Raw genomic sequence first — 22,367 nt, 5'->3', positions numbered from 1 at the left:
CCAGGGATGAAGCATTCACAACCTCCCTGGACAACCTATTCCAGTGCCTCACTAGGTTGTCCAGGGAGGTTGCGAATGCTTCATCCCTGTAATTCCTGTTCACAAAATTTCCTCTGAAATAGGCATGTACTGGTGTTTTCAGGAATGACGTAGTGCATGCCTGCCTTGCATCATCTTCTGCACTGGGCAGCTACTGAATATGTGAGAGAATGCTAGGATGGTTTCCTGGGGCATGTGAAGGGAGACTGACTTATCTTCACAGACTTCTGGGGAATTTCCCCTGGAGCTCTGAGATGAAATCTACCAGGCCTCAGCAAACTAGTGAACATCACTACTGGCTGCTTTACAAATAGGTAAAGAACAAGGCAAAGACTAGTGGAAACCATGCTTCAGAGCCCATGTGGATGCCCCTGAGCACACAGCAGGCTTGGCAGGACCCCAGCATCCAGTAGGAGATGGGGGTGGCTTTGCTCACCTCCAGAGCTCACGTGTTGTGACCCTGGTATGGCAACAACCATAATCAGAGGTAACTTCTCCAGTGTGATGATTGGTGCTGCCTGAGGATAAGGGTGAGAGGAACAATCTATTAACAAGACCTCTTTGGGGTTTGTTTTTACCTGTAATAACCTTTATTTCCTCACATTTCCTCTCTGGCAAACATGTGATGGCAACGTGTAAGAGCTTGAGGAGCAAGCTGAGCTTCCCAAAGTAGATTTTGACACATAGATGAGGATGTAGGCACCTTGTTTTGTGGTGGAGCCACATCAGGAACACAGCACCTTGTTTCTTGTTCATTCAGAGCATACACACTGCCAAGGCCTAATGCTGTTTCTTGTTAGCTCTTCAGCAGCTCCCCAGGCCCCAGCTGGCAGTGGCTAATTGCAATCAGCAGGTGAGAAATTCAGTGTCTCAGCAATGGAACTGGTTCCAGGTCTGGGACACATTCTGGGAAATGGGGAGTGCCTGGATAAAGAAAGGGAGATACCTTAAACCTGAACTTCTGTGAAAAGCACTACTTTAGGAAGACATCAATGCACAGGACAACTCGCATTTACTGGAAGTTATAATGGGACAATCTAGTGTTAAGAGATGGGAATCTTTCAGCATTCACCTCTGGTGGCTTCTACTTTCAGTCTAATTTGACATGTCTGTAACATGGCTTTTTTTTTTTCAAGGCTATAAGCATCCTTCTGAAGCTCAATGGGCAGTGAGAATACAGTGCCTTACACTTGGGCCAGCATTTCAAATATGGCTCAGGGTCTCAGTGTCTGACATTGCCATCAGCCAGTGGCCTCAGGTGGTGGGCAGCTTCCCACTTCACTGTGGGTGTTGTGTGGGAACCAGGTATGCTAAAGCCAACTTACGGAATGAGTGTATGTTCTGTGTCTTGTAGCACCAACTGCTTTCAGATGATTTTGTCTGAGCTAAAGATATCTCTACCATCTTGTCAGTCAGAGCCTGCAGCAGAGGAAACAGTGATTAAATCTGCAAAGAGAATTTGCTGCTTTCTCAGCCTGAGAAGTAGATCCTTTGAGGTCAAGGTTGAGTCACAAAAGCTGAGAAGCTTGCCAGGCAGCAATGTAAGTTTCTCTGTTGATAAATTTGAGAGGACTTCCATTTCCATGGCTAGCAATATAGTATCTTGACAGGTGCTCAGTTATCACAGCAGTAGGTATGTTACAGGACACAGAAAGCTATGGATGACGGATACATGTTTGAGCACCTCTACGTTTTAACGGGGTATTGTGAACCTAGGATTCCTCTGAGGTAGATGAGTGAGCCATTTCCAGGTGGTTTAATCAATGGAGAATGAAGATTTCAGTCCTGCAAAAACAAGCCACCACCTTCTTCCAAAAGAATTCCCACATTACCTCCCATGTGAGGATGGCCAGAATAGTGGATATGTGATATTAGCATATTTGCTGAGCAGTTCCACATCAGTGATGCTGTATGCAGCTGCTGAAATGAAAAAGCATTGAGCAGCCTGGGAACAATGGGAGAGATGCTTGGATTCTTCTAATGTGAGAGGCATGTTGTGTTTATTTGTTTGCAATTGTGCCAATGTTACAGGGCCATCAAGGGCAAATTCTGCTAGATATAGATCAGCGCATGGCCTGAAAAAGCAATTAACATTTTGTTATCATCCCGTTCATATGCAATTAAAATAGGGTCGATTCCCCTTCAGATAAAGGTGCATAAATAAGTAGAGACCAGATTTGAGTCCTAAAGTAGACAAAGGTATCCTGAAAGTCGTAAAAGATCACTTGTCAATTCAGTCACTCAGACTGAAATGCTGCAGGAAACAAATGGAACACATGGAAATGGAAAGCAAATGGTGAGATAGGATGCATACAGCTTTTTTGTTGTTGTTTCAAAACCCAATTTTAATTGCTGTGAGTTTACAGATTAATGAAACAATACTTTTCTCCCAAAGACAACAGCTGTTTGGTGGGTAATTTTAATTACAACCTTGTGATAACCTCCCATGGGAGTTCATCTGAGCTGCCAAGTAACTTTCTTAACAAACAGTAAAGACAGTCACGAGACTGTAGATAGAGAACTAACAAGTGGAAACAATTGTGCAAACTGAAACATAACTTGGTCCCTTGCATGAGTATCTCTGAGTAGAAGAAAAAGCTGGAGAACACAGACCACTTTGTCACGAGAATACAGCTAGTACCAGTATACACACAGTCACTATTGCTGACTATCAGCTGGTGCAAAATGGCACAGCACATTTGATGACAACTGACTGCACCCCAGCATGCCACCCATTAAGCAATTTATTGAAGCACGCAGTATGGATGCACTGCTTTGAGGTAGACTCCACTGCTGAAATTGCTGCTAAATGGCTGGAATCAGGTGCTTCTTGGGTCAAACTGGATATTGGTCACTTAGCATGACATTAATTGTCCCAGCAACCAAACACTGTAAAAAAGAGCTTCAGTTGGTTTAGAGTGGTAAAGTTCAGAGCTGGTAGAGTGGTAAAGAATGCTAGTGACACTCCCTGCCTGGTGAAAGCTTTTAGAGCCTTTCACAAGCTGCAAAAGTGCACATAAGTGATCAAAGGCGGTAGGGTGGGTGCATTATTGTTCTCATTAGAGCATCATCTGCCAATTTATTGCAGCAAGAAGCCAGCAAATGCAAAGCCTTCTCCCTGCAAAAAACCCAGAGTGTTTTTTATGTAACATTTACAATATTTCAGGGTCGGGCATGGGTTGTTGTGACTGTAGTGCTTGCTGAAGCCTGGCTCTCTATTTCTAAGAGCAAAAGCAGGCAGAGGAGATGGCAGTGCGGTGGACACAGCAAAGACCCCAGCACATGGATGCAATGAAGGCAGTGAGGGCACAACAGGCACCACATGGCCTGGACTGTCTGGTAATGTAAAGCACACACAGGATTTCATTATAATGAAAACCTGCAGATTCTTACCAGGCTGTTGATTTTCCTTCATACAAAGAAATACATCACTGTCTTAGAAACATGCTTCCAGCCACACATTTATTAGATAATGTGGATTTGATTTTTCCCCATCTTCACTTACTTGTGGCCTAGATGCAGTTTCCTTTTTGAAGTATGTGGTTTCTGTAGTACAGGACCAAACATCTTAGGAGCTCTTGAATTACAAGAATCCTAGCCTCCTCTTCTTACAACTGTCCATCCACCCTCAGATACATTTTAATGGACAGTCTAAGAGTTTTGCTCAAGATATGCTGTTGGAAGAAATACTATTACTTGGGGAGCACGCAGGGTTTGGCCATTCATTTACCACAAAATTTGTGGTATAGTCAGCAGTTCACTGCATGACTGCTAGAGACCAGGACTTAGACCCTGTACAGTAACAACAGGGTAACACGTAACCCTAGTTTTGTTCCTCAATATACAAGCCAAATAGTCAGGCACTGCAGGTCATAGTGGTATGAGCAGCCCTGGGCACGTGCTCAATCCCTACTGGCATCAGCTGATTGCAGGAGCATCGGAGGTATCACTCCCTGGGAGAGAACCTGGAAGCCTTGGTGCCTTCACTGATCCCTATGGGGATGGATTGGGCAGCAGTCTGGCATCTGCACAGCAACGCCTGAGAAACTGCCTGGGAGCTCTGCACACAGTTGTAATAGAGATGCAGTGAATTAATAAAGCCCTGTGATGATCCAAAGACCTCTGTGTGCTATACACAAGGCTCTTTGCACTTGCTAAGGAAGCTGCACGATATAAACAAGCAGGAGCAGCCTTCCACTTCTAAAAAGAATCCAGAATTTGGAAGTTTAGGGAAGTGGCATGCATGTGCCCTCTCTCAGACAGATCAGAATTGTCTTAAGATGGACTGGAATCCATCTTGCCTGTTTGCTTTCTCAGCTATATCAGCCCTCGTTGGAGAGAGGGAAAGTGTGGAGAGCAGAAGAGCAGTGGCCTGGTTATCCTAATGAGCTAAGGATGCCCTGCCTCCCACTGTGCTGCTCTGATCCCAGCCAAATCTACCAGGTGAAATCTGGCTCCTGCCAGTTTATAATGGGCAGCCACACACAGCAGCTTATGCCCTGCAGAGCAACCTAGGGAAAGGGAAATCCCAACACATAGAAATCCTTCCCACCATTATACTTAGAAGCATGAAACAACACAGGGGACTGCTCTGTGGTACAGCACTGACCTAATAGCATCTCATTCACAGCAGTGCAGCTGCAGGCTGATGGCAAGGAATGGACTAGCCAGATCTTTGCAAAAGATAGAAGAGTGAGAGGGCATTTGCGGGAGGGATTGCAAATGCTTTACCAGCTGCACTCCTGCACCAGACTTCAGGGTGCTGCGAGCACCGGATCATCAAAACCTGGAAGGGAGCTTTTGAAGCAGCATCCATCACTGCACAGGACAGGCCATCCACTGCATTGTGCCTGGTTTGCAAAAGCATCTGCTCCTGGGCAAAGCACTGGACAGCTCGGATTTAGTCACCACCCCCCAGGGGAAGCTGGGACCCCAGGCACTTCAGCAAATCTAGGCTTATGTGTTTCTAAGTTTCTGAAGTTTTGCTGGCCCCTCCTTTTCCTTTGTGGCTGTAGATCAGAAACGAGAGAGAGCAGAGAAAGCAGACAGTTTGTCTAAACAAAGGTCAGACTTGCTGCTCAAGGGGCAATAGACCAGTGCTGTTCTGCAGTGAGCAGCGTAACACTGTCAGCTCACACAGGTAGAGAGTCCCTTTGGGAAGGTGAAAGCACTACCCCTCTGATGCAATTCCTATTGTTTATGAAGGCACCCACAAACTCACACAAATAGGACAATCAGATAATACTCAGATAGCTAGTACCTTCTAAGCTACTCAGGTAAAATCAGGCAGCAAATACAGCAGAAACTCCTCTTCAAAACATATTAGGGGGCAAAACCATGCCCCAAACAAGAAAAACCTAGTTTTTAGCCATGTACCTGAGCATGTTGCCAGATGCAGAATACAGGGTCAGCAAACTACACAAGAGAGGGCCAGGTAGGTAACTAGCACTGGCTACTCTAGCAGGTGGACCTACAAGAGCAAGGGAAAAGCTAAAATTCATTGTTTGCACTGCATCAATGACAGAGCTAATTCAAAATGTGAGTAAGCTGTGTAATCAGGTTACCTAAAATTGTCTTTTACTTCTCATTCTTTAAGAAGGAGGCATTGTTTTCTATCTAAGAATGGCTATAGCCAAACTGTAAAGCTCACAGGGGAACAGTGAAACAACATTATTTCACTAGAGTAGACATCACTAATTACCTTCTTACCTTGTAGAATGTCAAATTAGTTGAAAAAAATAGATCAAGCTACTAGCTACTCATAAATAAAGTGATTAAAGTGATCAAAAGCGCATAACAGGACGAAAACTGTGGCAAGGTTGTAGTTGTGCTCCAACACCTGCATTTCATGATGGAAGATAACAAGAGGCAAGGAGAAAGGTAAACATGAGCATTTTGCAAATGTTTACACTGAATTCCACAAATCATCCCACGGACTCTTGGATTTAATCTCAGGCTTCAATCTCAAGATGGGTTTTTCCAAAGCAAGGCAAGGCTTGTAGGAAGAGGTAATATTCTCTCTTCTGACCTTCAATCATCTTCACTACAAAACACTGTTATGCAATTATTCCAGAGGCTCGTTTATGTTTTGAAACATAAAAAGATCCTGCACAGGTTTAAAAGACCAGTCTAACTTCTGGGCCAACATTCAAGCCAAACTTCGAGTTTTCTTCTGAAGCGTACATAGCCACCCATCCACCTCTTTATCTGGAATAGAAGGAGTGATGTCATGAATTCACTGTGTTTAATATTTATCTTCACAATGCTACTGTGTGAACTAAACATTAAGTATCTCTTTACACATTTGAAACAGCCCCATGTAATAGTCAAAGACAGGACTTTTCATAAGTCCTTTAGTCACCTGGCAGAAGGTCTACGGTTTCTCCATAGTCCATGGAGAAACCTGGGCAACAGAGGAGGGTAATTTATTGAAACTCCCAGCTCCCTTCACTAGCCTCTAAGGCAACACAGCTTTGTAATTTAGACTGTGGTCTTATCACAGGAGCTTCCAGTGATATAGCAAGAATTAGGTGCAAGTCTTGAGTGACTTGACCAGCGTTACACTGGGAGCCTGGGGCAGATCAAAATTGAAACCCGTATTTCACTGGGTCATAAACTATTTCATCTAATCAAATTGTTTGTTTTGGCTCTTACCTCAGCAAGTGGATAGTTGTAATAGATGAGTTCCTCTTGGAAATTTAGGTTTGACCAAGTTAAAAATCTGCAAGAAAGAAGCAGGTGAAAACTAACAAATGACAGTCACAGTGTCCATAAGCACCCCCTTGTATAGCCCACAAAAGAACCTATGTTAAGTTCAATAGATCTGGAGTTAAACCTATGAACCCCATATGAAAGATAATTGGCTGATGTTATAAAGAAAGTCTCCCAAATTAATATTATTTTGCCTGAGATCATTTATCTAAGCAAACAAAGCCAACCAGATACTCAATGGATGCAAGCCAGACCACTCTAAACTCAGCTGCATTACTTTATAGCAGGACTAAATTTGACCCAGCCTATCTAACAGGATGTTTGATAATCAGGATGTCTTTGAGGGATCTGAAATAATTGCTGCTGCTCTTGGCCTTGCAGTTCTTCAGCAGATAAAAGGGGGCGATTCTGCAAAGTTTTCACAGACATTACTGGAAATTCTGGAGAAGATAAGATTAAGACTGATGAAATACATACAAGTATTGTCTTTGGCATTCTCATAAAGTGTTGCAAGATAGAAACTAATTTCCTCTTTGAAGCTGAGCAAAATTGAACCTTATGGTGCAGGAGCATTATGATTTGCACAGAAAGAAAGACTGCAAACAAATCAGGAATGAGAAACGTTAAAATCAGTTGATAATCAGTTGTTTTCCTTATTCACATTTTCTGTCCTGAAGAATATGATTTGGGAAGAAAGAACCTTCCTGTCCTTAATTTCTTACCTGGAAATTATTTTCAATAAAAGGTAGGCATCTTTCCTATCATACCCTCTGCTCATTAGTAAATGATGCGGAATCACTCCTCTTACTGCTAAACATCTCCAGCTTTGAGAAGCAGGCAGCAGTATAGAATCATAGGATAGTTTGGTTTGGAAAGGCCATCTAATGCAACCCCCCCTGCAATGAGCAGTTGGTGGTGTAGGTGCTGTTCATGGGCTGTTCACTGTGTAGTGCCCTGGGAGTCCCAGGCTCAGCATGAGACATAGAGGCAGTGGAACAGCCTGAAAACTGCTGAGAGCATGGGGCTCCACAACAGTTAATATTTGGGTGCAGAGGAGAGGATGGGGAGGGAAGTGGTTATTAACAGTTCTCTGCAGTTTGGTAAATAATTCAGAATTAAGGCAATTCAGCCTTTCCTTGGCTACTGTTGCAAGAATGGATACTGGTAGGCATATGACTGAAGACATACACGTTTTCAGTGTTTACAGCAAAGCATCTCCATTGCTTGTTGTTCTGCTACTGAGAAGGGAGGGAAACTTTATTTTTCCTGTATGTGCAGCTAACAATTCCAGGAACACCTCCCTGGTTCTCCTCCCACTTGCCTTTTTCCCTTTCCTGGCTCCTTTCGTCTGGGATTCCACAACACCAGCCTGAGGCTCTGGGTTGCGCTAACGTTGCTTCTCCCCTCTTTCTTCCAAACCTTCTGAAAGGAGTAAAAAGTGAAATCTGTGGGTTTGTTTTGCAGAGGCAGACCATGGGAAGAACAGGGATCACACAGCTCTCCTGCAGCTCCAGCTTTGGGTGCCTATGTGCTGCTCAGTGTGGTGCTGGGCGGTGGTGTGCAGCATGCCTCCAAGCCCACACTCAGCTCAGGATACCCACTGTGCTGCTTGGGCACAACCTCCTTTCTAGATTTATGCCACTTTTCTTAGTGTCTGGGCTCAGCAGTCAAAATCTTGAGCAAATTCTGGCCCTTGATTAATCCTTGCAGCAATCATCCCACTGGCACAGCCTTATGCCAGTGGCAAAAGTAGGAAAGAGCCTCATCCCAAGAAGACCGAGGAGATACTTGAGGGAATACAGTTGTATTTGAGAGACTCATTCCTCAAAACATCTTCCAGGCACTAAAATCTCAGCATGTACTGAGAGGCTCTGAGAAAGATAAACACAAAATCTGGATACCTTTAGAAGTGGAAATGCTGGGGTATGGAGAACAGTGGGAGCCACAAGCTTTCTTGCTGCTTCTGTGTGCGCAGCTGGATTAAATGCCAGACAGGTTTTAAACTATAGCACATCTCCTCTGGAGGGCAAAGAGAGGCAGCACAGCAGTGAGAACAGCAGGGTATCTGTGAAGGATCTGGTTTTGCTCAGGTATTTCCTATAGGCCTGGTCTATGCTAGGGGAATGTTTCCCTTCTGTGTGACTGTGAAGCAGGGACATGTCTGGTTTCCCTTTCACACAGGGATTTTATGGCTGATCTCTAGAGTGAATCGATTCTTCTGATTTCTAGTCTCCTGCTTTGACCCTAAAACTGTCCTTCCTGATCAGTTCCTGCAGACATGCCCCAAGGAGAACTGGGAATGCGTCCCAGTTTGTGACCATAATACTGCAGACCAGTGGTGCACTGCGCACCATGCCAAACAGACCACGGCAAGTGGGCTGCTGCCATGCGCTGTCACATCAGGTCACCACAGCCGGGGATAAGTCAGCTCCCTGCACTGGGGTTACCACATGTCCCACCTTAAAGAGCTGCTTTCGGTAAGCACCCTGATGTGGGTGCAGCCTGGAGATCATGTCTCCTGGGCTCACAGGTCATTCATGATCTTCAATCCACAGCGTGGCATGGCCAAGAGCAGACCACTAGACACTGAGCAGTGAGTCTGCTTGGGAAGTGATTCACTCCTAGCCTTCTTTAAACAGAAACAGTTGCATGTCTTGCCGGCATAGGAAGTCATGCTGTGGTACTTCTTCAAACAGAGACTTCAGAAAAGGTTTTAAAGTTCTGTTTGAAACATTTTGTTGTATAAGAGTAATGGTGTGGTGTCTTTCTGACCAAGCTTGGAAGCTAGCAAGACCTGATTTCAGCATTTAAATGTGGTACTGTCTGTTTAATGCCATAATAACATTGTCTGGAAAGCCCTACAAAGGCAAAAGACTTTGGCCCATGCTGTAAGGAAAGTGTTGGTTGGAGAAGGCAACAATGAAAGTAGTACAGCCATGATAACTCTGTTTTGCCAGGCATGCACTTACTTCAGTGCCCAACAAGCAACTGTTTTACTGTATTTACATTTATAAAGCCCTGTCCACTGCACCTGGGGCTCCTGGTTAACATAACGTATAGGCAGTTGCACCCATACTGATTCTTACATGGGTCCTCCCATCCTCCTTGGGCATGGCCTCAGGACCTGACCCCAGAAAACAGGCAGAAGAAGACAGGACAGCAGGAATTCTGCAGCTGTCTCTGGCTTGGTTGCATACTTTCAGTTCAGTTTCACTCTCCCCTCAGAGGACTCATTACCCACCTCGCTAGACAGGGTGTCTCAGGTCTGAAGGGTGCAGTCATGTCACTCAGTGATGGCAGCTATTTGCTTGGTTCCCCAGTGCTCAGGGCCAGCATGGGGTAAGCAGCACCTTCACATTCCCGCTGATCCCTGCTAGAAGAGCACCGGCCCTGCATGGTCTTATAACTTGGCTTCACTTTCCTTTATATTTAAAGCTATAAATTAGCACCTAGGAAAACATCTCAGTGTCAGTCCCTGGCAGTCCTCATTTTCACAGCACAGGGCAATAGAAAACTGAGAAACAGAGAAAAATGCTAGGAAAAAGCCCCTAGCAAAATGAAATATTGTATAAGATGGGTCCTAGCTCCCTTCCCACTCACACTGTAAGATTACTTAGGTCCCCATAGCTTCTTAGTCTTATGGGTATGACAAGAGGTATGTTATTGTTGTAATCTGTCTCAAAACCGTGCACAGAATTTCCTAGTGATGCTCAGGACTGCAGTGTATGCAATATGAGAAAGGAGGCACAAGAGAGATTCAGCATTATGGATGTTTCTGCAAGAAGGTTTTGTTGAAGCTAGTGTTTAATCCCGATCTCCCACATACCTCACCAGTGCTTCAACTGCAAGTATATACTTGTTCTCTAATTGCAAAAAAGCGCCAAGGATCTGTAAGTATTTCTGCCAGTGGGATCGCTGAGTGTTGGCATAATCAGAGAAACCCTTGACTGTAGGCTTTCAAGTGTCCAGATCAGCTCTGGAATTTGGAAAGCGAGAGTGTATGAGGACAAACAGGACTGGTGAAACAAAACAAGCAGTGGGTCAGAGTGCTTGGTACATGCTAAGTGGTGCTTTTTCATTCCCCACTCAAACCAGGTCAGGTAGGGAAGGGGGTCCAGATTAAACTCAGGGGCTCCTGAATGCCTTGTACCAGCTCTTAACAAGGTGAAATTTACATTGCCCTCTAGAAAGGCCTTAGTCAAGTAAAGTCTGAGTATCACCTTGGAACGTATCCTGGATGGGTTGTGCAACCTTTTCTCACGCTTCTGCCCTCAGTTCAGTAGCCTCATTGCAAAAGCCAGTTATTGTACTCACTGTGTATATTTGCACCTTTGATGTAGATGTCCCTTTTGTAGTTCCTCCCATCCAGGTATATGGTACTTGGAGAAGAACCATATAAATATTAGTTATGAAACTTATGCGAGCCTGTGAAGTGGTTTAGGATTTCTCTTTGTCACATGAAGAAGAGTAAACAGAGGTGCCAAGCCGGCAAGTGCTTTGCTCAAGATTAGACCTGTTGTTGGAGTGCAACTGGGGGAATAAGGTATCAGTGGAAATATGGGGTCCTGCCTTCAAATTCCTGCTTTTTACTAACAGAGCTGCAGTTTTGAGACTGCATGGTCTTCAGGATGTCATCAGTGTTCATTTGGCCTTCACTGAGCCTCCCAATTCCCTGACATTTCATTTAATTTTATTCTCTTTTGAATCCATATGGTTAAAGGAAGAATGAATTTGTTCCCAGACTGACTGCCCTGCTGATGCCTTAGGACCTGCCCACAGCAGGTGGAGGTTTGCTGGGACAGCGTGCAGTACAGGATGCATGAGGACCACTGGGTGAATGTGGTGGTGGATGGCTGCAGCACCATTGCTCAGCCCCTGCGCCGTGGAGGTGAAGACTGCGCCCATCCCTGGGTGCAACCACCTGGGGTGTGATGATGGCCCATTCTACATATCTGTATGTTATCTAGATTACATTAGCTTGTGTCATTTCTCTATGTCAGCATGCAAATACAGATTGTGGGTACGCAGGGACAAAGGCGAAGGAATTAAAGAAAAGAGCATAGGGGTCCTTTTGCACAGCAGGACCACAAACACCCCAGTTTTCTACAGGCACATTAGCCAAGGCTCTTTAACTTCTCACCAATTTTGACTGTCACCTTGATGGTCAGGTTCGCTGGCATACATGCAGGAAAAAAAAAGGCTGAAGGTGCCCCCCAGCAGACTTGCCACAGTTATCGGATGATCTCCCTCAGCAGCACACTGCTGCCTCTGTAAAGCCTTCACCTGTCCCCTGTCACCACTGATAGCATCACTACCGTGACCTTGAAATCCTTCTCACAAGTGCCACCCTGTCTCTTAGCAGTGGGAAATCAGATTTTCCTTCCCTCAGCATGACTCCCTGCATTCTCATTTCTGAAGAAAGAGCCAGGGAGGGGATGAATTTTTCCCCTCTGCTGCAATGACTCTATTTTCAGCTGTAGCCCAACAGATTGCTTTGCTCTTCAGCCTTATCATCCAATACCACCTTAATGCATGCGGCTACGCAAGGTTACTATTAGTGACTGATATCGCTGGCGCTGCTGGGTGGAGGTTTTAACCCTAGATGAACCAAAATCTCCTCTATACCACATGCTTAGTACTCCCTGTGATTTCAGATGATATAAGCTATTATTATTTTTAGAGTGGGCTTTTTTTTTGTAAACCAGAAAATACTGTAAGTTTGTTGTGTCAGAGAAAGACAAAGAGAAAAGTCAGCCGTTCTGCAGGACCAAATCAATCAGTGGTTTACCATGCATGAAGTGAGTGACAGCTCTGGCCCTCTGGCATTGTAATTTATTCTCCAGTCTCAATCTCTTTGCAAGTATTGCATGTCATGCTTTTAGGAATGTATATATAGAACCAGCTAGATGGTTATTTTTAGTGCAACCACAGGTATGGAAGCATTTCTTTTTTTAGATTCTCTTGGTACAAATATAGAGATAGGAGACAATTGAACGACCTCTCTGCACCTCTCTTCTCCATTCCCGCAAAAGCATCCCTTCTGTTTGGGATTGTGCCTGGAGGAGTCTGCAAAGCTCCTCTTATGGAAGAGTTCTGCAAAGAACCAGTTGAGGAATGATGAGTTTACGGGACAGTCCCAAAATTAAGCAGCAACCTCAAAAAATCTCCTTCCAGTGTGGAGCAAAAGTGTGGTACAAACCAGAAATTACAGTTCCCCCTCCAGAAGTCCTGTTTTGAGGTTGTGGAGGTCACTGGGGCTGCACCAGTTGGTAAGTGGGAAACCCCAAAGAGCTGAACATCCTCGAATTAAGCACCTGCTCCAAGAAAAGCATCCTCCAATTAAGGATTCCTGAAATCCATCTTCTGTAGCTGACTGGCCCAGGTCCAAAAAAGGGAAATGTTACCAACTTGGTGAGAACCTGAGGGCTCCCAACCCTTCTGAACCATTTCCAGCCCGCTAAAGTGGGCAAACTGAGGAAACTTGACAGCTTCAGAGAGTAGGTCTGAACACTGGGAGGAAACTGGGGATCAAGGAGTCTGCCGGAGACCATCGATGTCCCGGCTATATGCCTGCAGAGCGTGTCTAACCACACAGTTCCACATTTTCCATGGAAAAGTTGTTACAGACAGCCCTGGTTTCAGGCCAGGCACCAGAAAGACACTTGGCAGGGAGCTGCTGGCTGCAGGAGTGAGTGTCACAGGAGGGCAGCAGGGGATACGGCATGCAGGCAGCATCCCCAGGGACGTGGGGTATTCCTGATCCTGACAGCTGCATCCCACAGCAACTGTAAGAACTGAAAGTCATGAAAACCAGAAAAGTTCAATGGGTACACAGACTTTTTGTCAGATCTGAACAGAAACCTCCACCTTGTGTGGCTTGATACCTGTTTTTCAGGCTGTTATCAGCTGGTCTGATAAAAGGTGTTACTCTCCCTGCGCATCTCACCTCACTTTTACATTAGCCCATATAGAGTACAAGCTTCTGAATAGCCTCTTGGAAGTGCACCACAAAAACAAACAGCCGAGTTTTAAGTGCCATTGTCCATTTATATCACAGCTTTCTATTTATTTTCTGTTTGGTGACTACTGGTCTGTCCACACATAAGCATGCTCTTTTGTATGTGTACAAATCGATTAGCATGCATCCTTACCTGTGCAAATATGCTTGTTCCTCGGGCAGTGGTGTGTCACAGGCTGGCAAGACTTCCACAGCTTATTTTAGGAGTTAGAGGTATGTTTTTCACACACTGACCTCAAACCTATGCACACACACAAATGTCTTTGCTTTTAAACTCTCAGGCCTTATTTTCCCACTTCCCAGCAAGAAAGAAGGGTAAAGCACATGCAGACTTAAGCGAGTATTTTGTAACCATTGGAAAAGTAGTAAAATGTTCTGCTTCAAAGCAGAGGTATGTAATCCATGTGTACCTGACTGGATTGGTCTGAACAGAGCTCCCACAGGGCTGAGGCCAGGGTGGTGAATGCAGTGTCACAAGTTGTTTGGAGACAGCAGTGTTTGTATCCTGTGCATCAGTAAGGGCTTGCAAGTTATTATGTCCCTTGCTCAATGGGTGAGAGAGAAAAAGAGCACTTTCAGCAGGGTTTAAGACATGGGGCAGTGATAAATGCAAATCCCCAGTGCTCTGCACAACGCAGGTAATGGCTCTTCAGCAGCTTCTCCTTGGTGGGGCGGAGGCACAGTCTGGCTGACCTCATCCAGGAAAACAAAAGACAAAAAGATGAGAACCTGTAGGAAGCAGCAGCAATGACAGAGAGAGTGAGAGGTGTTTTGGGTACCTGAGTCTCAGAGACACAGGGCTGCCCTGGCCACAGCCTCTTAGGGGAAGACAACGAGCCACTTGCCTGGCAGCAGTTTGGCCAAAAGCATGCAAGTGGCAGAACGCACATTTATCATGGTTGAAATGAGGCATTTTTTGGGTCAGTTGAGGCTAACCAAGCATCAGCAGTCATCCTGGTGTGGGCATCTCCAAACCAGAGATAAACCCTAGGCTGTGCCTCACAGCAGCCCTGTTGTACTAAACCTCATGCAGAAGGGGCCAGCCTTAGGGGCAGCCACTCATGGGAGCGGAGAGGAGCTGCTGCAGCCAGCTCCCAGGGCTCTCTTGATGAAGCCACAGCCAGCAAGAATCGCAGAGTCACTGGGACCGGGGAAAAATGCCCCTGGGACACAATGAGACACTGACAATTCAGGAGCTGGCAGCCTGGCACTAGCTCTGCCAGGATCCCTCTTTTCAGAGGTCTGAACACCCGCAGGGTGCTGGTTAAAGAAATACATTTTTCCTTCCCTTTTTTCAAGGTTGAGTGATGCATAATCACTGCTGTTTGATGAAGCTGCTTGTTAATTATGCTTACTGAAATGCGTTTCCCCCTGTGTCTTCCCAAAAGACACGATGCTGTCCCACGATACACAGCACAGCTCTAAGTTGAGCAGAAAGTTAAGGAAAAATCTCACCATTTTCAAGGTGTAAAATGACTAGCATGGTCTTGCATACTTAGTGTACTATACTCCCGTCTCTGCCACAATCAATACCATTCTGATTTCTTTATCATGGATGATGGGGGATGGAGATGAGCGATCCTGTTCATACCTCAGCTTTGGCATTTTGATTCCCAAACAGCCCATTCACTAGCAGCATAAAAATAATGTAAAAACAAATACATCAAATAAATGTAGCTTGAAGACATCTCTATTACAACCCTGCTTTGTATTCTATAAGCAAAATATGCACTGTGCATACAAACACTGGGGGAATGAAGGGATGCTGGTATTAACACTGACATATCAAGCAGTTCCTTCATGAGACCATGTTATCTATGCAATCACCCACAAGTATTTACATATCATGAACGATGTTTTCCAAACAGCACCTCCAGCTGTACTGCCTCATGCTGTTCTTGGATGAAGTTCAGGAGAAGAACGAGGCCAAATCGGCACCTACAGAGGGTGTTTTACCCATCCCTGAGTTGGGGTGACTCTGTGGCTGTGAAAGCCCCATGGTGCTGGAGGTAAAGCACTGTGTCTGAACACCCAAGATAGGCAAGTCCCTGAGCAGAAACAGGGTGGACAAGTTGTTAGCTGGATTCAGCCTCAATCTCTGGCCACAAGGTTGGGAGGCTTCTTGTTTTTTGTGTTCTGGTATTGGTTTGAACGGAGTTAAGTGTAGGCGGACCTTGCACACTACTTACTAGGGCTCCTGTTTGGAGCAGTTGTGGCTCATTTGCCACTGGTGGGGTGTGGCTGGTGGCTGAACTCACATGGCATTTTTACAGCCTTCTCCAGATGAAAAATAGGTTAATGAGGAAGCAGGTTTAAAAACGCCACCCATTCTGCAAACAGCCTCCTTCTGCAGATATGCTGACTGAACAAACAGCACTGGCAGCCCAGAAAGTTTGAATAACTTCATCATAGATCGATGAATTAGACCCACTCCTAAATCCTGATCAATCACTTGCTCAGGTAGGGCACTTTATGACAGTAATAAAACAAACTGTGGTGTAAACTGTCCCAGCAACAGTTCCCCAAGTTGCCTCCGAGTACCAGAATGTGTCCAGGCCTTCACCACGTCCAGACTCCAGCACAAGTTATACATTTTACTTGTTAAAATTCCCTTTGTAGGCAATTCTCTATTTCTTTACTTCTTTTCCTAAGCCATGCGATAAATATGCTCTTAAGAAGAGCCTGTTTCATTGAGTGTAGTTTACAGGGTAAAACAAAAAGCCCCTCCCCTCTCTTTTTAGAAAGTGGAACATTTGGGGATGAAACGTGTTAATACTGTAAAAATTATTAACCTATGATCCCCCTACTCAAGCAGGAATCCACAGTGTGTGCAAGCACAATGTATATAACATCATGAAAATGCAGCTTGCATTTTTATGAACTTTCTCTTCTTTCACATGCTGACGAGTAGAGCAGGATGTGAATGGGACTTCCATGCAGGATGTGGGAGATTAGGGCTAAACTCCCACTCTGCCCAAGAGAATGTGATCCACTGCTCCCACCCTTTATTAGAAGAGTCTCTTTATCCTCCGTCTTCCATCTACCCTGATGGGAGAGCAGCTGCCTGCTCTCAGCCAGCTGTGGCAAAACACTTAATGGTTTCTTGGCGATAGGAGAAGGAAACAAGTGAATGTCCATGTGAGATGAGAGAGACACACAGTTGTGCTTGGCAAACATACAGGCACAGTTCAACCAGAGAAATAAATGAATTTAGCATTCAGCTGTATGTTCCTCCAAGCACACCCCACTGCTGGGGTAATTGTGCTGCAGCCAAGGGAGCAGAGCCATGGAGAAGGATTTTTCTCTCCAACAGCAAGAATCCCTGTGGCCCCTCTGAAGTCTCTTTTTCAGTGCTTCATCTCCAGTGATGGACATGAGCACTGGTTAGGGAGATATAGATGCTCTTTGAGGGGGTTCAGGTCATGCTGCATGTTCAGGTCCAGAAGGTCCAGAAATGGACTATCCTTGGTCTGCTTCTGTGATGCTTAGGCAGAGCCACACTGCCATGATACATACCACTGCCATTACAGATACCATGGTTGTAGATACCACAGATAGTACTGGAGTCCCATGTGAACCTGTGCCATTGGCATCCAGTTTCCCCATAGGCAACAGACCTAGAGCAAATTGAATTGCAGTGCCTTTCCCATTGGCCAGCTGGCTGGGCATTATCCAAACCTTGGTGAGCCTCTCCATTGCATCTTGGTGGCTTTTGAACCAGAGTATACCTGAATTTTGTCTCAGAGCTCCATTATGAACTTTACCTTTACAGCTGAGCCACGAAGTGCCTGTAACTTAGGACAAATGAAGCTCGGCTTAGAAAGAAGTCCTTGCTATAAAAAAAAAGAGACTATGAGTACATACACCAGGCTGTCATGTATTTGGCTCACTTGCAGTCTAGCTTCCTATATTATGGATTCTCCAAATATCACAGTTCCTACAAGAGAAGGGGAGAGGCAAGTCCATCATACTTACAACCCACACTTTGATTAACATTAATCAGACAATTATTCCTCTGTAAGTAAAGCATCTGTAGATAAAGTCCAGACTGTTGTAGGACATGGTTCTGCTGGCATCAGTCATTCATACTTCCACAAGAGGTGCCACTAAGTATTTCTCAATTATTAACAAGCCTGAAGACAGATGAATGGGTACGGTTATGATGTCACAAGGGAGACACTTTTATATTAGGAAAATAAATCACCTCACTGTAAGTTGGAAGCTCTTCCCGTTTGCGAGGTCAACAGCACTGCTGAGGCATGGGGCAGTTAGTTGATCAGCTCACACTGCAGGGTGTGATCCAGACTCCATTTGGGCATTAGGAAATTTTTACCCACCTTCTGCAGGCACAGAAGGATCTGACAGGATGGGGATGAGCACTGTGTCAGTCAGCGTCAAGATGCTTCATTGAAATCTCCCAAAAAACCTTGTCCAAAAGCCCTGCTACCAAGATGGATAAAAAGATGATGAAAGCTCACAAATTTTACCTTCCTCTGGGATCTTTCTCTTTACCTAGGTCTGTATGTACTTCTAATCTGTCTGCTGGACCACTGTTTTCCACTTTGACTCTAAAGCTAGCATGGAAAAACCCCTGGCACAGCAGTATGACAGCCCTCTTTACAGATCTGCTCTTCCTTCTGTCCTCCTGTCTAAATTGGACCATAACTTCTGCAGAGAGGCCTGGGAGGGTGAGTATTACCCACCACTGCAGTCTGTGGAGAGCCACTACATGTAGCCTGCAATTCATGCCTCCTTCACACAGTCAGAGTGTGGAAAGTTAAACTCAGCCACCTGGATGCCACCGCAAACAGGCAAAATTAGCACATTCCCACTGACACCCTTGGAATATAGGAATCTACACAGAAAATGGACCCCTTGATCTCTTAGCAGAGTCTGTCCATAGCATTTATGTAAAACTGACACCTATGATCATTTATGGAATCGCATGAATGGGGAAAAATGTTTGGATGTTATATTGCTGGGCAGGCAGCCACTGCGTGGGACCCTGTCAGCCTCCTGTATCATGATACTAGTATTTTGGTAATAGTCTTATCATCTCCACCTTTGCAAGTGTTCACCTGTGGTTTGCACGTTGGTGAACCACAGGGTCATTTCCAGTCCTGGCAGCATGCTCACTGCCTTAAAATGAATAGGGGGAGTGACTGCATGGGGGGAAAATAGTGTCCTGAAAGAGAACTTGGGGGAAATCCACACCCCCAGCTTTCTCTGGAAGACCTGGAAAATAGCTGTTTCCTGACCTCTGGGGTAGGTAGATTAGGGAAAGGAGGACAGGTCCGAGAGCACTGACTTCAATGAGCCCTCCGAAGATGGAGGGCTGAGCTCTGACCTGGCATCATTGGGAGTGATGGCAATGAAAGCGTTATGCACTGAGGAGCAATCTGTAGAATACAAGACAGAATTGGGCAGGCACTTTGCATCTACCTGCTACATAGGAGCTAAAAAGTCACGCAATCACTTCCTCAAACAAGGATTTGCAGTCAGGCTGTGTTCATGTCAGTTGAAGGCAGATCACGGCCTCCCAAAGGATTTCTAAGATAGGATAACAAGCGTGCACACACACACACAAAATGCAGCCTGCCTTGAATTCCTCTGGAGGGTCACTAAGGCACTGCAAAGCCAGCTCTGGGTTGAATTTGCTGGCTTGCCTGTAGCCCTTCCAGTGAAATATGTTTTTCTGCCTGCAAAGCGTGGTACTAAGAGAAGGAGAGATGTGTGGAACTGTGCTGCCACTGGAGCAGCGGTGCAAACAGCATCTCTAGATTGACTGTTTATATAATCTGGAGTTCCTGAGGACCACATGGCTTGATGAGCACCATACTGCAACACTAAGTGTAGTATACACGGTAAGACCAAAATTTCTGGATCAGCCTGGTAGTTAGTTATCAACATCAGGCAGGGGTGGATGGGGAGGGAAGGAGTAAGAGAAGCATGGCAAGCAGAAAATGATCTATCTCATTGCCACCTTCTCAGCTTCTGGTGGGTGTGAATCTTGAAGGACTGTCTGGGTTGAAGCTTGCAGCTCCAGCATGTTCCCTGCAGCACCAGTTAGCCCATCTTCCCAGCTCTGGCCAAGTCCTGCTGAAACTTGTTTATAGTGGTGGCAGTGAGTTCCCCAGTTTGATGACGTACAGTATGGGAAAGCATTCCTTTGTATTTATCTTGAATCGGCTGCCTGGTAGTTTCAAAGGAGTTCCCATTCTGTCCTATCTAATTTGGAGGATGTGTGCCCAGTGGCTAGACCACAGGGCCAGATCTCTGAATTAATTCTATTTTTATCGCTGTCATTCTTCTAAAAGAGCAGGTATTATTATTCATTGCAGGGAGCTTCACCTTCAAGCAGCTCAATTAAAATTACCCCAAGCAAGCAGTGATCTGGAATTCAGACTGAAATGACATAGTCAAGACTAATGTTCCCCGTACACCTGCAGAGAACAGGCACAAACTAAATCAGGCAATAAAGGTAAAGATTCTGTTTTAAATTTCCAATGCCTGGATCAATTTGTGCAATTGAAACTGCTGCTAACATGTTACTAAATAACTTGACGTACAGTAAAAGACCATATGATACAGCAGAATGCCTGTAGTTACAGAAAGATAAGACAAGATCCCACATGAAAGGGAAAAATGTGTCATTACTAAACCCAGCCATTTACATACTGACCCAAGAGCCATCTTTCTCTCTAGCTGTTGTAATCGTGCAGTTCCCTATTTCTATTGATGTGTCTCCATATCGCTTATCATTTGCCAGTAAAATAGCACAAAAATCATGACAAATTTCAGCTACACCAAAGAGTGCTTAACAACCTGCATTAGTGGCTGAGTAACCCAACCGCTGGGAGAGATTCACGGGTACAAAGGTGCTGTTTAAACTGGGAAGTGGTAAGTGTCTGTGTTAATTATAGTCTTGGGCACATGCTAATACTGTTGTCCCACAAGCAGGGCTCTTTCACCCGGTGTGCAAAAGCCAGTCAACACTGAGTTGAGATATTTGCTTTTATTACAATTCTGCAGAAAAGGGTGCCAGGCATCTAACACAGCTGGCAAGGAAACAGGTAAAGCCTTTTATACAAAAGGCTCATAAGGGAATAAGCATATAAAAATAGGTGATTGGTTACCAGCGTTTTACATAATGAAATGTCAAACACGCATGTCTTGATTCTTGCCCAAGTCGTTACACCAGGGTGGTCCCATATTTACATATAAAATCCCCTCCTACAGGTGTGGCTTTTAGTACTATAATCACCCAAGGTAACTAGAGGTTATACCTTTATCCTATCAGTTACCTCTAAGTCACTGTTCAACCCTACATCCTGATGCAGGTCCTGCTAAATCAATAGTTGGCCATAAGCCCTTACAGTATTTTCTCCTAAAGACTTTCCATTCCCGCTGCTAGGGTTCCAGGACAGACCACCGTAAGTGCTCATTTTTAGATTTTTAACGCCTTTCAACATCAGTGCCACACTCACAGCCCAGCGTTAATGAGGAATTTTTCCTTGTTTCAGAGGCCAAAAGCCACAAGGAAAGTGAGGCAGCCTTTCTGCAAGGGGTCGTTTGCATCCAGGACGTGTACAGATCACTTTATGTTTATTTAGAAACTAAGGCAATCAGAACACCCCAGGCCCCTCCTGTTAACTCAGAAACATCATTATGAAGATGCTTATGCCACAGCGGCTTACTATGCTCAGTTTACTGGGACACTGGAAAGCTGCGTTTTCAGCCATTGGAACAGCATTTCCCGAGGTTGCTAATGACTTGCAAAAATCTGCCCAACAGTAACAACCTCAGGGAGGCTCCGTTGTCTCTTCTGAGAACCCTTATTTGTTTTCAGAATGAGAAATTTAATTAGGCAAGGTTTTTTTGGAGGAGGACTTCGTGTCATGTGCCCTCAGCAAGCAAGCTCTGTGTCAATTCCTAGTGCCACCCAGCAGACAAAGCCTTGGTAGAGCTGAGGATCAACTAGGGCAAAGGAAATTAATCCAGTTTTAAACTGGTTCCCTCTGCATTTTCCCACATGCCCAAGATAAGCAGCTGAGCTCACCTCCACCTCATGGAGTTTGCCCCTGTGCCCATGCTTGGGCTCATGCTTGGGTTTCATGGCCAGGAGAAGGGCTGGGGGACGAGATTGGGGGCCACAGCTGGAGGTCCTCCATAGCTGCTCTGGGGTTGGCCAGGAATGCCACCACATGCAGCCAGGCGGCATTCCCCTGGCATGCAAACAAACCCATCCAGGCAGGTGCAGAAACAGGGACAATCAGGTGTCACCAGCATTATTATGGGCTTTCTCAACTTCCACCAACTTAAAAAACCCACACTCATGTGGCACACTTAGGAATCCCTAAAGACTCTCCATTAAGTCCCTAATTGCTGCTAATTATTATGAGGATGATTTGTGAGAGCTGGTAGCGTGCTTGGTGCTGGGGAGATTGCAGAGCAGTGCCAATCCCCAGCTGGTGGCACTGGCACTGAAGGAGACACAAACATCACAAGCAACATCTCTGGCAGCAGGTTCAGAGCCATCCCAGGAGCACTGAGCAGGATACAGTTCCCCCACAGGGAACAATGGGGTGAGGGTAGACAC

General features: G+C 45.3%; 1 long non-coding RNA gene across 2 annotated transcripts in view; it reads right to left on the bottom strand.

Moving 5' to 3' along the window:
- Window positions 1–606: 606 nt before the first annotated feature.
- The window catches only part of LOC133225546 (uncharacterized), an 82,658-nt gene continuing 60,897 nt past the window's right edge, over window positions 607–22,367 (bottom strand). For both annotated transcript variants that reach the window (XR_009729185.1, XR_009729186.1), the window contains 2 exons: window positions 6,694–6,760; window positions 607–963 (listed from right to left, as the gene is read on the bottom strand). This is a non-coding gene — a long non-coding RNA (uncharacterized LOC133225546). The remainder of the gene's footprint in view (window positions 964–6,693; window positions 6,761–22,367) is intronic.

This window comes from Neopsephotus bourkii, unplaced genomic scaffold (genome assembly GCF_033783945.1).
Source record: "Neopsephotus bourkii isolate Nb327-2 ecotype Australia unplaced genomic scaffold, CSIRO-AGI_Nbou_v1 NB_1763, whole genome shotgun sequence".
NCBI lineage: Eukaryota > Metazoa > Chordata > Aves > Psittaciformes > Psittacidae > Neopsephotus > Neopsephotus bourkii.
Note: the sequence above shows the minus strand (reverse complement) of the source record. Positions and strands in the feature narration are given on the sequence as shown.